Below are 12,599 nucleotides of genomic sequence, written 5' to 3' on the forward strand. Positions count from 1 at the left end.
CTGAGTCTCAGAGAGTCTTAGTCTGAAAATATAGACAGCAATAGTATCTAGATCATGGCTGCTGAGGATGAAATGAGTTAAAACATGCGGAGCATTTAGAATAGTGCCTGGCGAATCAATCAATCGATTGATAAATGGGTTAAGACACTGTAACAAAGAAAGATCTTTATTATGATGTGTATTATTTAGGGAGATAATGAAATCATCTTCCTTGAATATATCTGTAATAGGATTGGTTCCCAACTGTCCAGCTCAATATAGATGAGAGTCTTCTTGAGAAGATAACATCATAAGACCCACAGAGGCCACGAGAAGAGGGGTCCCTAAAGGGTAGGGAATGTGTAAAAAAGGAATGGCCTCACAGCCTGCTAGTGTGAATCCAAATGCTCCCAAGACTCAGGTGGAGCTGATGGTAGCCTCTGATCAGGAAAGAGCTTTTAAAGCATCAAGACAAAACCGATCATTTGACAGAGTCTAATACGCTGTGACCACCATTCATCATCTTTGTTATCCATGGCATTTTCTTCACACATAACAAACCACCCCCCAGTGATGTAGCCCGGGAGTCTGGTGAAGGGGATAGAGCAGCACACAGTAGGCACATGTGGGACAGCACTGCCTTATGAGTGCTTGTGGGGCTGAGGACATGAGACAGTGGGGGGATGAGACCCAATTTATCACACAAGTTCACTCCCCTTCCTATGGAGTAAGAGCCTGCTACTCTCTCTTTGGCATGATGGCCAAGTAATGTCCCTACCTCCACCTGCTCTGGTGGTGACAGAATCTGTTCCATAACTGCCTTGACACATGCAATTCTTGTCTAGGCAATAATGCAAAAAGAATTACCCAAAGGGGGTCCTTGCTCGAAAAGCGTCTCTGCTCCTGGGCAGGAAATATGGAGGACATGCCTGAAAACTTCTGGTGTCGTGAATGGGATTGATTCATTCTTAAAGTCTGCGCTCTCTTTGGGGCTATGCACCGCCACTATTAGAGGCTATGCACCACCACTATTAGAGAGGGAAGTGGTACCTGGCTGGGCATTTCAGATTCGACAGCCGTCTTTCTTCTCTCTGACCTCATAACCAACGGGCCGCTCCCCCTCTTCCTCCTTCTCTCTTGTTCCACCTGCACAAGGGGAACCATTCCTCTCCAGTTGTCTTTCCCTTCCCTCTTGGCATTCCAGAGAAATGCAGTGTGGCGTCTATCTGCCAGGAAGCTTGAGCATGTTTCCAGCAACGGCGATACCGTTCCTGAGGCTTGAATGAGGAGCTCCAGAGGCAAGCTGAGGCCTTCGCTGCCACATGGTTTGGTTATGCGTCAGGCCAGAGCCATCTTCAGGAACTATTTCACTTTCCTTCCTGGTGGAATTCTCATCACCCCCAGGAAGGGGGGCCCGTGGTCCTGTTCTTGTGCTGTAAGATATTATTGACTCATTCCTGGTGGTTACCAGACCATCTGTCTATGCAACTTACTCATTCCTCTTTCATTCAGTGTTTGTTTAACAAATATCTGTTGCTGACCTAATTATGGGCCAGTCATCCTGCTAAGCTTCAGGGATGAGCAATATATCGGGCAGAGCCCTTCCCTCAAGGCTCACAATTTATGGCTTTATCATTAAGGTTGCGGAGCAAGGGGTAGAAGACATGACACAATCAAAGATTCACCTGAGGGAGGTTTATTGAGTTGACTATTTACTGAGGGTGGGTGGGGCTGAGGGAAGCAGTGAGGGATGCTCAGGCCTTCAGGGTAGTAAGAGCAGAATTCATTATCACCCCAGGAATCAGGGACAAGGGGAGGAAATAGTGTTTCACAGCCAGCGAGGACCCGAGCCTGGAAGAGAATTCTTTCAAGAGGGTCCACCCTGTAAGAGTCGTGTTGGGGAAAGAACTCAGCCTCTGCCAGGATGTCATCTAGTGGGAGAAAATAGCAGTAGACGAGGTTGGGGTGGCTGTGTGTGCGCAGATGCTCTGACTTCTCCATCCTCCCAACTTTGGTCTCCCGTGGCTCAACCCAACTGGCAGCTAGAGGACCAGAGCACCTACATGATGCAAACCTTATAGAGTTAGCATCTGGGACACAGAGAAGTCAGAGCAAGGTGGAGAGTGGATATGGGGACCAGGATGAAGGATCAGTAGAGTGGCCCCAATGTGTCACCTGGGAGTGGGGGTGAAAGGATTGGATGGGCTCGCACAAAAGTCTCAGTCATGGGTGCCTCAGAGCATAGAATGGGAGGCTCAGGGGCTCCCAACCACTGGGCATCACTGACGGAAACCACTCTCATACTGACAACTGGCTGGTGGGGTCTGGACCCTTCATGACAGTCTTCAGACATGACCTGGCTTACTCCAGGAGCCACATCGAAGCAGCAGTGGCGCAGTCACGGGGGAGTCGGGGATCGTCTGAACAAAGATCTGGAGGAGCTGCTCTGGCACAGACTCACAATCGCACACCACATACAGCAGGGCCTTGGTTCTCAAGCAATTTATCATCTCACTTGGGAGGGCAAACCTCTTTCTATACAGAAAAATAAGAAACATTGACAACTCAGGCAGCAGAAATAAAAAACAGTGAAGGTGGAGGCCCAACAGCAAGTAAATTACTAGTGGCAAATGCAGCCCTGGCCAGCCGGTGGGGGTCACCAGCGAGATCCCAACATTCTGCAGGGCCTGCTGGAGCCGGTTGCTCTCCGCCCACAGGCACTTACGCACGCACGCATGCACGCATGCGTGCACCTGCACGCAAAGAGGCGCATGCGCACACACAGGCGTGCGTGCATGCAGGCACGCGTGTGCACACACATACGTACACGTAAGCTCTTATGTCACCCTACGTGGTCACTCGTGGTGGTCTTGTTTATCAACCTTTGCTGAAATGAACATATGAAAACACAGGGGAAGAGATGAGAGACTGACAGGCTGACAGATTGATATTGTTAGTGGTGCTGGGGCTCTTTTTCAACAGCCATGTCCCTTTGGGTTCTGGGTTATCTTAAAAGAAAATAGACCTTCTACCTTGCTGGATTCTTGGTGATTTTATTTATATTATAATAGCCAACTGAACACTCTGGCAGTTTGGGAACTAAGGTGTGGATAATTCCAGCCTAGTTCCAAAATGGGCACTCTGCACAAGGGTCGGACAATGGAAAACACTTCTATTCCACGATTTCCTCCCAATTTCCACCTCTCTGGCACCCTAAGGACCATCTTCCCATGAGGAAGCGTGCAGAGTCCCATCAACAGGGGAGAGAGGAAAACTGATTTGCCACCACTTTCCTTTTCTTGGGAGATGTTTTCCACTGGATGCCCTCCTTCCCATCTCCTCCTCCTGACATTCAGTCCAGCATCTTAGCACCTGCTGATTCCAGTATTTTTGTCATGAGGCAGGTATTAAAATTACAGATACTACATATCAGAGGTGATGGCTAAATATTTCCAAGACAAAGGGATGTCAGGCAGCATCGTGTGGGTCTTTCTGACAGTTAGGAATTGAGGGAGGCTTGGAGAATAGCAGGAAAGAAACATTCGCCAGCGTAGCTTCAATGCCAAGCCCAGAACACAACAATTCATATCTCAACCATATTCAGAAGACAGCTTGAGAGTTCTACCCTCTGCAGAAAAGTCACTGATAGCGACTATTTTGGAGAACAGTTTTGTTTGTGACTCTGTCTCAGGCTTAACTGCATTTCCAAAAACAGTGCCTTTTCCTGGGTCAATGTAAAAACCTAGAAGATCGGGATTCTGGAGAAGTGCGAAAGTATTCACAGGACACCGGAAAATGGCTGCTGACACTTGGTCATATGAGTTCTTGTACTCATGCATTTTTTTCATCTGCAAAAATGGATCCTCAGTAACTGGCCAGTGAATGTTGTGTGCAGGCCTATTATCAGCTGGAGTCTCATTTGGAGACTTGAGAGAGGCTAGTTTCATACTAGCCCGGATCCCTCACTTTGCAATGCCTACTTTCCATCATCCCTGCCCACCGTGCTTACTTTCTTTTTTTTTTTTTTTAAGATTTTATTTATTTATTCGACAGAGATAGAGACAGCCAGCGAGAGAGGGAACACAAGCAGGGGGAGTGGGAGAGGAAGAAGCAGGCTCATAGCGGAAGAGCCTGATGTAGGACTCGATCCCATAACGCCGGGATCACGCCCTGAGCCGAAGGCAGACACTTAATGGCTGTGCCACCCAGGTGCCCCCCGTGCTTACTTTCTAATCACATTTATGTACCCTCCCCATGCTGACTCCCTCAGAGCTCACAAAGGGTGTCGATTGGCGAGTAACAGCCAGGCACATAATACGTTTGATAATGGGGAAGCGCCTGGGCACACAGTGAAGGGAGTACCAAGGGTAGTGGTCACGTGACCTACCACCTGGACCCCCGTCCTTTGTCTTCTATTCTAGGGCCATCCTCCAGCATTACAGGTGGCTGGTGCCTACTGTTGAAGACACACCTTTCTGAGTTTCCTCCAGAGCTCTGCCTTCTCCCCATCAGTGGGGTCCCCAGGCCCCTTGATTCAGTGCTTTAGCATTTAAACTGGAATTTGATGTAACCAGGGGCTCCCTAGAAGGCCACCCTCCTCTGTTGAACCCCCCCTGAGCTACTACATTAATAAAAAACGATTCACGTTCCAAAGCCCTTGGGAATCATCCAGGTCACACCTGGCCATGCTGTCACCAAACCCCACACTGCATTATATGTGACAGTGAGGGAAACTGCCCCCACTTGCCACCCACCAAGACATCATTTGTGCACTAACCAGGCGTTTGTGTGAGGAAGGCCAAACCCCCTCAGGCCTGGACAATTATGTGTCCTCTCTGGGCAGTCTGACATTCAGCAGGAGACCACAGCTACCTCTCTCGCTGCAAGACCCAGTTTTCAAAAATGCCAACCACTTGCCCGAAGAAAGTGAGACTGATGGAAGAGGCAGGGGGACATGATACCAACACACCAAATACAAAGAATTGGGGGTCACATATTCCCATGTTGGATGAGATGTCAGGAAAGCCTCCTTCAGTTATGGAAATTCCTTCAAAATAAGCAAAAGCCAGTGGGCCACATTCTTTTGTGAATTTTTGCTGTTCTTTTTCCTTTTTATTTTCACCATAAGAATCCAAAACCAGGCTAAAGAACAAGACTTCCTACCTAATATAAAAGCAGTAGAACTAGTGGTGATATTAATAATACTTTACATTTATGGAGCATTTTTTTTTACCTTTAAAGCCTTTTATCAAAATTAACTAATTAATCCCCTTAGCAACAAAGTACTTACTTTGTTTGCTTCTAGACATAAAGCAGTGGTGGACTGAATTATAAATCTCCCTGTGGAGTGATTTGGCATCTTTTTCAAATACGCAGCATTGGTTGAGAGGGTTTTTTTCTGTGCAATTCTAAAGTCAAATTTTAAAAATCACTATTAAAGAATGGAGGAGAAAACCAGAATTTTAGCCATAATCAATCTATCCCAGTTTTCAGCCTGCCTGTGCTAAGGGCAGCATGTTTTTAGCACTGAATCTCTTCTATGGCTTTCTGGGTATCAACCATGCCCTAGATGCTATCATCTCTGACGGCTCAAATAGAAAATTCCAGAAACAAACATCCTGGATTCTATTTATGTGTACAGTTATTTAAAAATAAAACATCAATACCAATATTGCTATGGGCTATTACTGCCTCAGGTGTATTCTCCGCTTTCCTTTTTGAAGCTTCAATCAATAGACCAGCAAAGACATTAGGCAAAATATTTCCTCCCTGCTCTTCTCCACCCTCCTTCTTTACCTTCTACTTCCACTCCTGCACCTGTGGTTTCATTCTGTGGTAGCCCCACTGCTTAGCACATTTTCTGGCACATAGTAGCTGCTCAATAAAAACCGAATGAACAAATGAACCTCAGAGAACTTGAGGAATTCTGTATTGTACAAAGCACCAATGTGCCAGCCAAAACCACTCGTTCCCAAGACATTCACTAGTGGCCTGTATAAGCGGAAAGCCCACTGACCAGGTTTCATCGTGTTCTAGGGGGCCCGTCTATTTTAACCCAGAAGCTAGAATTGGTAGCCTGTGAGCAGAAGCTGCCTCCATCAGATGCTGCAAGGAATAAAAAAAAGGACAGAAAAGTCCTTAGCCATCACAAGGGTGAATCAATGGATTTGTCCCTTATGTTCCATGTTGCTCTTCTCTGAGGCCTCCTCCCTCTTTTCTCCCTCCAGGATTCTCTGATTTTTATTTTAAGCAGAATTTATTTCAGAGTAGTTGGGCGGGCAGTGAGTTACCCAAATTCTCCTGGGAAGTCCCTAATTTATAATAGACCCAGGAAATTGCCAAGGATTCCGGCCAGTCCTGGCTCCTGGGCTACACAGTACTGACTTGAATGGCCACCTTCCACAAACTATCTATTAGGGATAACTCAAAGATGAGCCAAACCCTGGAGTTTCCTCCACTGAGATAGTTCTGAGGGGACCCTAAGACACATGAGGGTTTCAAAGATTCTACCTAGTTCAGATCTGTCTCGGAACCGACATGACCGCCAGGTGCCAGGAGGGGATGTAATTCTCTCCCCTGCTTAGAGCCAAGTTCTTCTCCAGCATCTCAGATGCTGCTCTGTGGGATACTTTCTTAATCTACCCAATTAGAACAGAAGTCATTTGGCCCAACCATTTCAAATACTTCCACTTACTAAGCCTCTAAAAGATATTCTTATTTGGAACATTTTACAGACAGGGTAAGAATTGCTAACCTTTACCAGATTCTGCATGGGGCCCTTGGAGACACTTTCATTTAAGTGCCATGGCTACCCTGCAAGGCAGCATGTAGCAAAGCCATTGGGTCCAAATCCTGCATGTCCAAAACAGAACTCATGACCTCCCCAAAGTCAGGTTCTCAACACAATCTCTTGGTTCAGAGAATGGCTCCGCTATTACCATGATGTAAGCCAGAAACCTGGGTGTTACCCTCCGTATGTCCCATTCCGTCAGCCCGGATCCAAGTTCTACTGGCTTGATCTCCTAATTTGGTTTCCCGAGCCATTGTCATATCCTTCCCCACTATAAGCTTCATGAAGACAGAAACCTCGTGTCTCTTCTCCATTGTTCTGTCATCTGGCCAAGAATTGTGGCTGGAACACAGTACGGTCCTAACTGAATGAATGATTGAATGAACCATTGCCATGGCTCCAACACAAGCTACTGTCGCCTCTCGCTTCAGACACCACAGCAGCCACCACAGCAGCCTCCCAAATGCACTCTTGGCCCCTCCAATGATCTCCACACTCAGCACCAGCTCTAGTCTTTAAAAACATACATAACTCACTTTCCTGCCTGATGGCCGCCTGGGGAAACACAGCTTAGACCACGTTGCTTCCTGGCCTGCAAAGTCAAGTACGATCAGCCCCCACCCACCTCTCAAAGCCCTTGCTCAGGACCTTCTCCTCCACCAACCAAACCCACCTTCTAGCCTTTCATTTAAAATGACTTCCCATACCCTACTGATCCCAGCCCAACAGTGGCTTCTTCATGCACCTTCTCCTGGCTCCTTGGTCAGGGTCTACTACACAACTCTCATCACTCCTTATACTTTCCCTTGACATGACCTATTACAGCTTGCAACTATACTATGATTTCCTCTTTTTGTAAATAACTGACTCCCCCAACTAGACCATGAGCACCCTGCCTGTGAGCACTGAGCACCCTGTGTAGCTCAGCTCAACACTGTCCTAGCAGAGTGTGGAACACACTTGGCACTCGATAAATTATTCGTTGAACATTTGATCCCCCATCCTCCACCCCTCCCTGCCCTGCCTCCTGCGCTGGGAGGCTGACCCTAATGAACTATAAGGCTCAGGCCCTTCAGCGCCCTGGCGATGCCAGGTTTGGCCCGTGGGAGGAACCGAGAGGAGCCAGGAGGGAGGGAGAGGGGACCAGCGCGCTGGTCCCCTCTCCACCTGGCAGGCTGCCGCTGGGCAGTGGCTGTGCTCCTCTCCCACCTCAGAGTGTCTCATCAGGGCCCAGCACATCTGGCTTGTGTTGGCTTCCACTCTTGCCAGTCCCTGAACTGGGAACCCCACCATCCCTCCCTGCGTCTTGGTAGAGAGTCTGATTAAACACTCCTCAATTCCACTCAATTGTGCCACCTTTTTCCTGCCAAGATCTTGACGAATACAACCATTGCGGCTCCCTTTTTACAGTTGAGGAAACCGAGGCTCATCTCACGCTGGTGATGGAGCCATGGTTCGAGCTCAAGTCTGCCAAGTTTTCAAGCCCACATGCTCTTTCTTCCCTCGCATCGTCCTGAAATCCCAAGCCCATTCCCCGTGACTCGTTAGGAACTGACACCTCAGGATGGAATGAATGTAGAGATGTTTGCAAGCACGGACCCCAAATAACTCTAGCTACCACGTGAGTTTGTGGTTAGCCGCCAGTGCCTTGCTGGCTGTTGGAGGCACCAGAGAACCCCCCACAGTGATTCTGTTTTTGCCTGCTGCCCAGGCCTCTCGCTGGATTAGCCGTCCTGCTTCTGCAGCTGACCTGTGCTGCCGGCTTCCCTGTCCATCCGGACTGGCCCCATTCTTGTCGTTCCCAGGGTAGCTGTCTACTCATAGTTGCTCTGCCTGAAAACAGGCAACACTGAATCCTGAGGGTGGAATGAAAACACTGTGTTTTTGTTGCTCTTAATCCTGCTGTTTCTGGCCTACTTGCTTTTGCCCTGAACGAGGGTGTCCAGGCACTGTGGGCAGCATTCTCCCATGTGACTCCTGTGGTTTCCCACCCTTTGCACAGACTCTGTGAAACTGTCTGCTCAGTGCCGGGAAGTGGAACATAGCTGCCCTCTGGCTCCAGCTGCCAGCAACGTCCTCTCTCAGCTTCTCACAGCCTCCCTAGCTCTGTCCACCTTCTCATCTTTAAACCTGCCCTTGGCTGCTCCTGTGGTTAGGAGTCCCTGTTTAGAAGAAAATTCTATTTTTACAAAGCCTTTTCTTGTAGATATTCCACACCCTACCCCTCTGCTGGATGGAGGTTACCGTGTCAGCGAGCAGCACGCTAAACTCAAGTATCTAATGACCCTTCCTAATAACTGGACTCAAAGCCAGATTTCTAAGGAAAACCCCAACACTGCTTAGAACATTGGAGCCTGTGGGAGAGGTAAGGACCAAAGAAGTCGTGCCCGTGAAAATGTCTCAGCTCATGACGTAGTGGGAGGTCATGGCCATTCGAGTGGGTTGGACCTGGTTCTAATGTCATCTGTACCACCCGTCGGGAGCCCCAAGTCACATAGCTGGGGAAATGCAGAGCCAGGACACAAACCCTTGTTCTGGCTGCTGGATTCTCCCTGCACCTTGGGTTTCCAGTCTGTGAATTGGGCTTCCCATAGCTACCACACACGGTTGCTGGGAGAGCCAGATCATTACACAGAGGATGCATGTGAAGACCTTAACTTGCCACTTAGTAAATACTCTTAACGTTCCCCATCATCCCCTTTCATGGTTGAAAATAAATGTGCTCAGAGCATCGGTTCCAGGCTCTTTCTCCATGAATACAAGCCAAGTTTGCATGGAGATATTCAGGTCCACAGAGAAGGGATTTAGTATAGATCTCACAAGGGCCCACTCCCCAGCCACCCCATCCCAGGTGCAGTGAGCCCACACCCACACAATTCAAACTCCCTCTATTCACCAAACAGCACATTCCAATGCAGCTTTGTTGCCATGGACAACAGTGACTGTCCCACTATTAATCAGAACACTGCTATATTATCTCTCTCACAATGGAGAGAAAGGAGAATATGTTCTAATGAGGAGTGGGTATGAAAGGGGCTCAGTGGCATTGGGGCATCCCGAATACCAAATCTGAATGCTAACATGGCGACAGGAAGCACATTTAGACTGGCGTGGCAAAATGGCCCATGCTAGCCAGGTGGCCACATCTTCAGCTCCTTCTTGGCTGATCTGGGAACATTCCAGTGTATTGGTATTGCAGAAATTTGGAGGCACCTCATAGAGCTAGGAGCCTGAGCTCTCAAATGGCCAGGTGGCTGGGCCTTTACCTGCCTGTCTCAGGCTGCACTGATGTGTCCTTACGTGTAATGTCCACAGTGAAGGCCAGCAGTTATCGTGGCTCCGGCCTGTTACTCCCCACATCACAAAGCAGACAAGAAGGGAGTGAGACAGCCCACCATGGGGCTGAGTCGGGGGAACTCATCCAGCTTCAGAGACACCTCTGGCAGCAGAGATAGACCTGGCCGGGGAACACCACCTTCCCTGAGTAGTTCTGACAAATACTTAGCCTTAGGAATTACAGAATAAAGAAAAAGAGCCCCGTCAAAGGGAAGAACACAGAGACAGAGACCTTAAACTGAGGTCAAGACCTGGATGTCGGGCAGACAGGGACATCCCAGGACAATCTGTAAAGATGCCTGTAGGGAGACAATGCTCTACTCTCAGGACAGGGACTAGCAACAACCCCAGAGGGCAGAGGACAGGGCCCTTGCCTCTGGGAGGGAGTCAGGCAGAGAGGATGCCTGCAGAGGTCTGAAGTGCAAGATAGAGCCAATAACCCAAACCCAAAGGCAGTGCAAAGGCCAAAAGAGGAGTGAGAGCATGAGAACACAGGCAGCCTGTCTGCGACACCACAGGGAGCCTCTCCTTGGTTCCAGAGAGGGCACAGGTGGAAGAAATAGGGAACCCTTCGTCTGGCCAAGACTCAGGTGGTCAGGATGTGTATACCTGCTGAGAATGCAGAGGGAGCAGGCACCGAGCACAAGGGAAGAGAAGAACCAGGAACGGGAGAGGCTGCCTTCTCTGGTTCACTCCTGCTGTGCAAGCCTGCTGGAAAGAAGATGCTGGCAGGACAAAGGAGACCAGCTGATCACTTGCCTGTCTGGGAAAAGAGATGCAGGCTGAGGCCAATAGAGACAGTGCGCACCTGCCTTCTGCAGTGTTCCAGTGGCACTCCCAGGGGCCTGAGAGCAGGAGTTGGCATGGAGACCGTTCTAGTAACACTGGTGACAAGGAGTGATTTCATGTCAAGAGCACTCCCAGGAACGGGCCGCTGTGGCCCTGTTGTAGTGAGGAGGAGGCTGGGTCTATGGAAAGATGGGGGCAATGAGCCATGCTATTCTGGGGATGCACTCGCTCACTTTAGGGAAGGCGCTCCCCTGCCTGCCTGCTGGCCTGCCCATCATGTCTGAAAAAGGAAACGCTCATACAAATCAGAGCATCATTGTGAAAACCTCATGGAAACCTGATGTTCCTGATGGAAAACCATTTTTATAAAAAGCCCTTACTTAAACAATTAGCATTAGGAATAGATTTACAAACCAAAACCACGGTTAATAAATGTGCTGAAGCACTTGAAGCTGAACCCTAGTTCAACATTCTGTTTTTGGCTGTGAGCAAATAACAGATAAGCATGTGCCTCAGATGTATGGGCTCAGCACGTTCCTACGAGGTGCTCTACATCCCGTTATTTTATGGTAGTATACAATCTTTCCAGGTGCCTATTATGTGTTTGGCAAGTTAACAACCAAACAAAAACCTGCACCTTATTTCATTTAACACAAAAACACCGAAGAGAGGTTAACTCTTCACAAACCAGACATGTAGTGAGGAAGTTGTGGTTTTTCTGGTAAAGGGAATTCCAAGTCTGATACTTGGGGCTGGAGCCCAAGAGGAGCCCTTTCTTATCTGGTACTCAATCCTCTAACTTCATTTCTCCCTCACTTTTAAATACCAGCCTTTTTTTTTTTAAAAGATTTTATTTATTCATTCGACAGAGAGAGAGAGACAGTCAGTGAGAGAGGGAACACAAGCAGGGGGAGTGGGAAAGGAAGAAGCAGGCTCATAGTGGAAGAGCCTGATGTGGGACTCGATCCCATAACACCGGGATCACGCCCTGAGCCGAAGGCAGACGCTTAACGACTGAGCCACCCAGGCGCCCCTAAACACCAGCCTTTTAGCAACCCTTCCCTGAATGGTGTTTATCTTCTGGGTTATCTATTAATTGTCAGTTTATTTAGCAAACGTAGTTTGCCTGGGGTTGACGGATCTGTTTAATATCCTTCTTTAAGGTAGACTGGCGTATCTTTACAAAAAAATGTTCTCAGGTGTCTGCTCAAAGGATCATTACCTTGATTTATTATTTCTTCTACAGCAAATATCCAATAATGGGTTTTCCTTAAGCCATATCTGTACTTTTTTTTCTCCCCATGCATCTTCAGTGCCTTTCTTATTTCTGTTTCTTAAGTGCTGTGTGGATTGGGGGGCCAGGAAGTCTCAGGAGTTCAGTCAGGCCCTGTCCACCCAGCCCCACAGCCACTCATGAGCAAGACCATTTCCAGGGCATGGGGGAGAGTGCCTGAGGGAGAGCAGTAGGATGAGCATGACCTCCAGCTGGGGATTCTGGTTCCTGCTCTCCCCAGGGCACCAGGAAGCAGGTGCTCAGGGAGTACCCCATAAAGAGCCAAGACACCATATCTGTCATATGTGAGGTCCCAGCCAGGTACTAGCCAAGATCTCCCAGATGAGTAGGGACTAGGCTGGGGTGAGGGTGGCGGTGGGGAGACCCAGGGTTTTGGAGAGGACAGTGAGGCCTGAGCAGGCCTGGGGGATA

This window comes from Ursus americanus, chromosome 10, assembly GCF_024610735.1.
Source record: "Ursus americanus isolate L20-20 chromosome 10, mUrsAme1.1.p, whole genome shotgun sequence".
NCBI lineage: Eukaryota > Metazoa > Chordata > Mammalia > Carnivora > Ursidae > Ursus > Ursus americanus.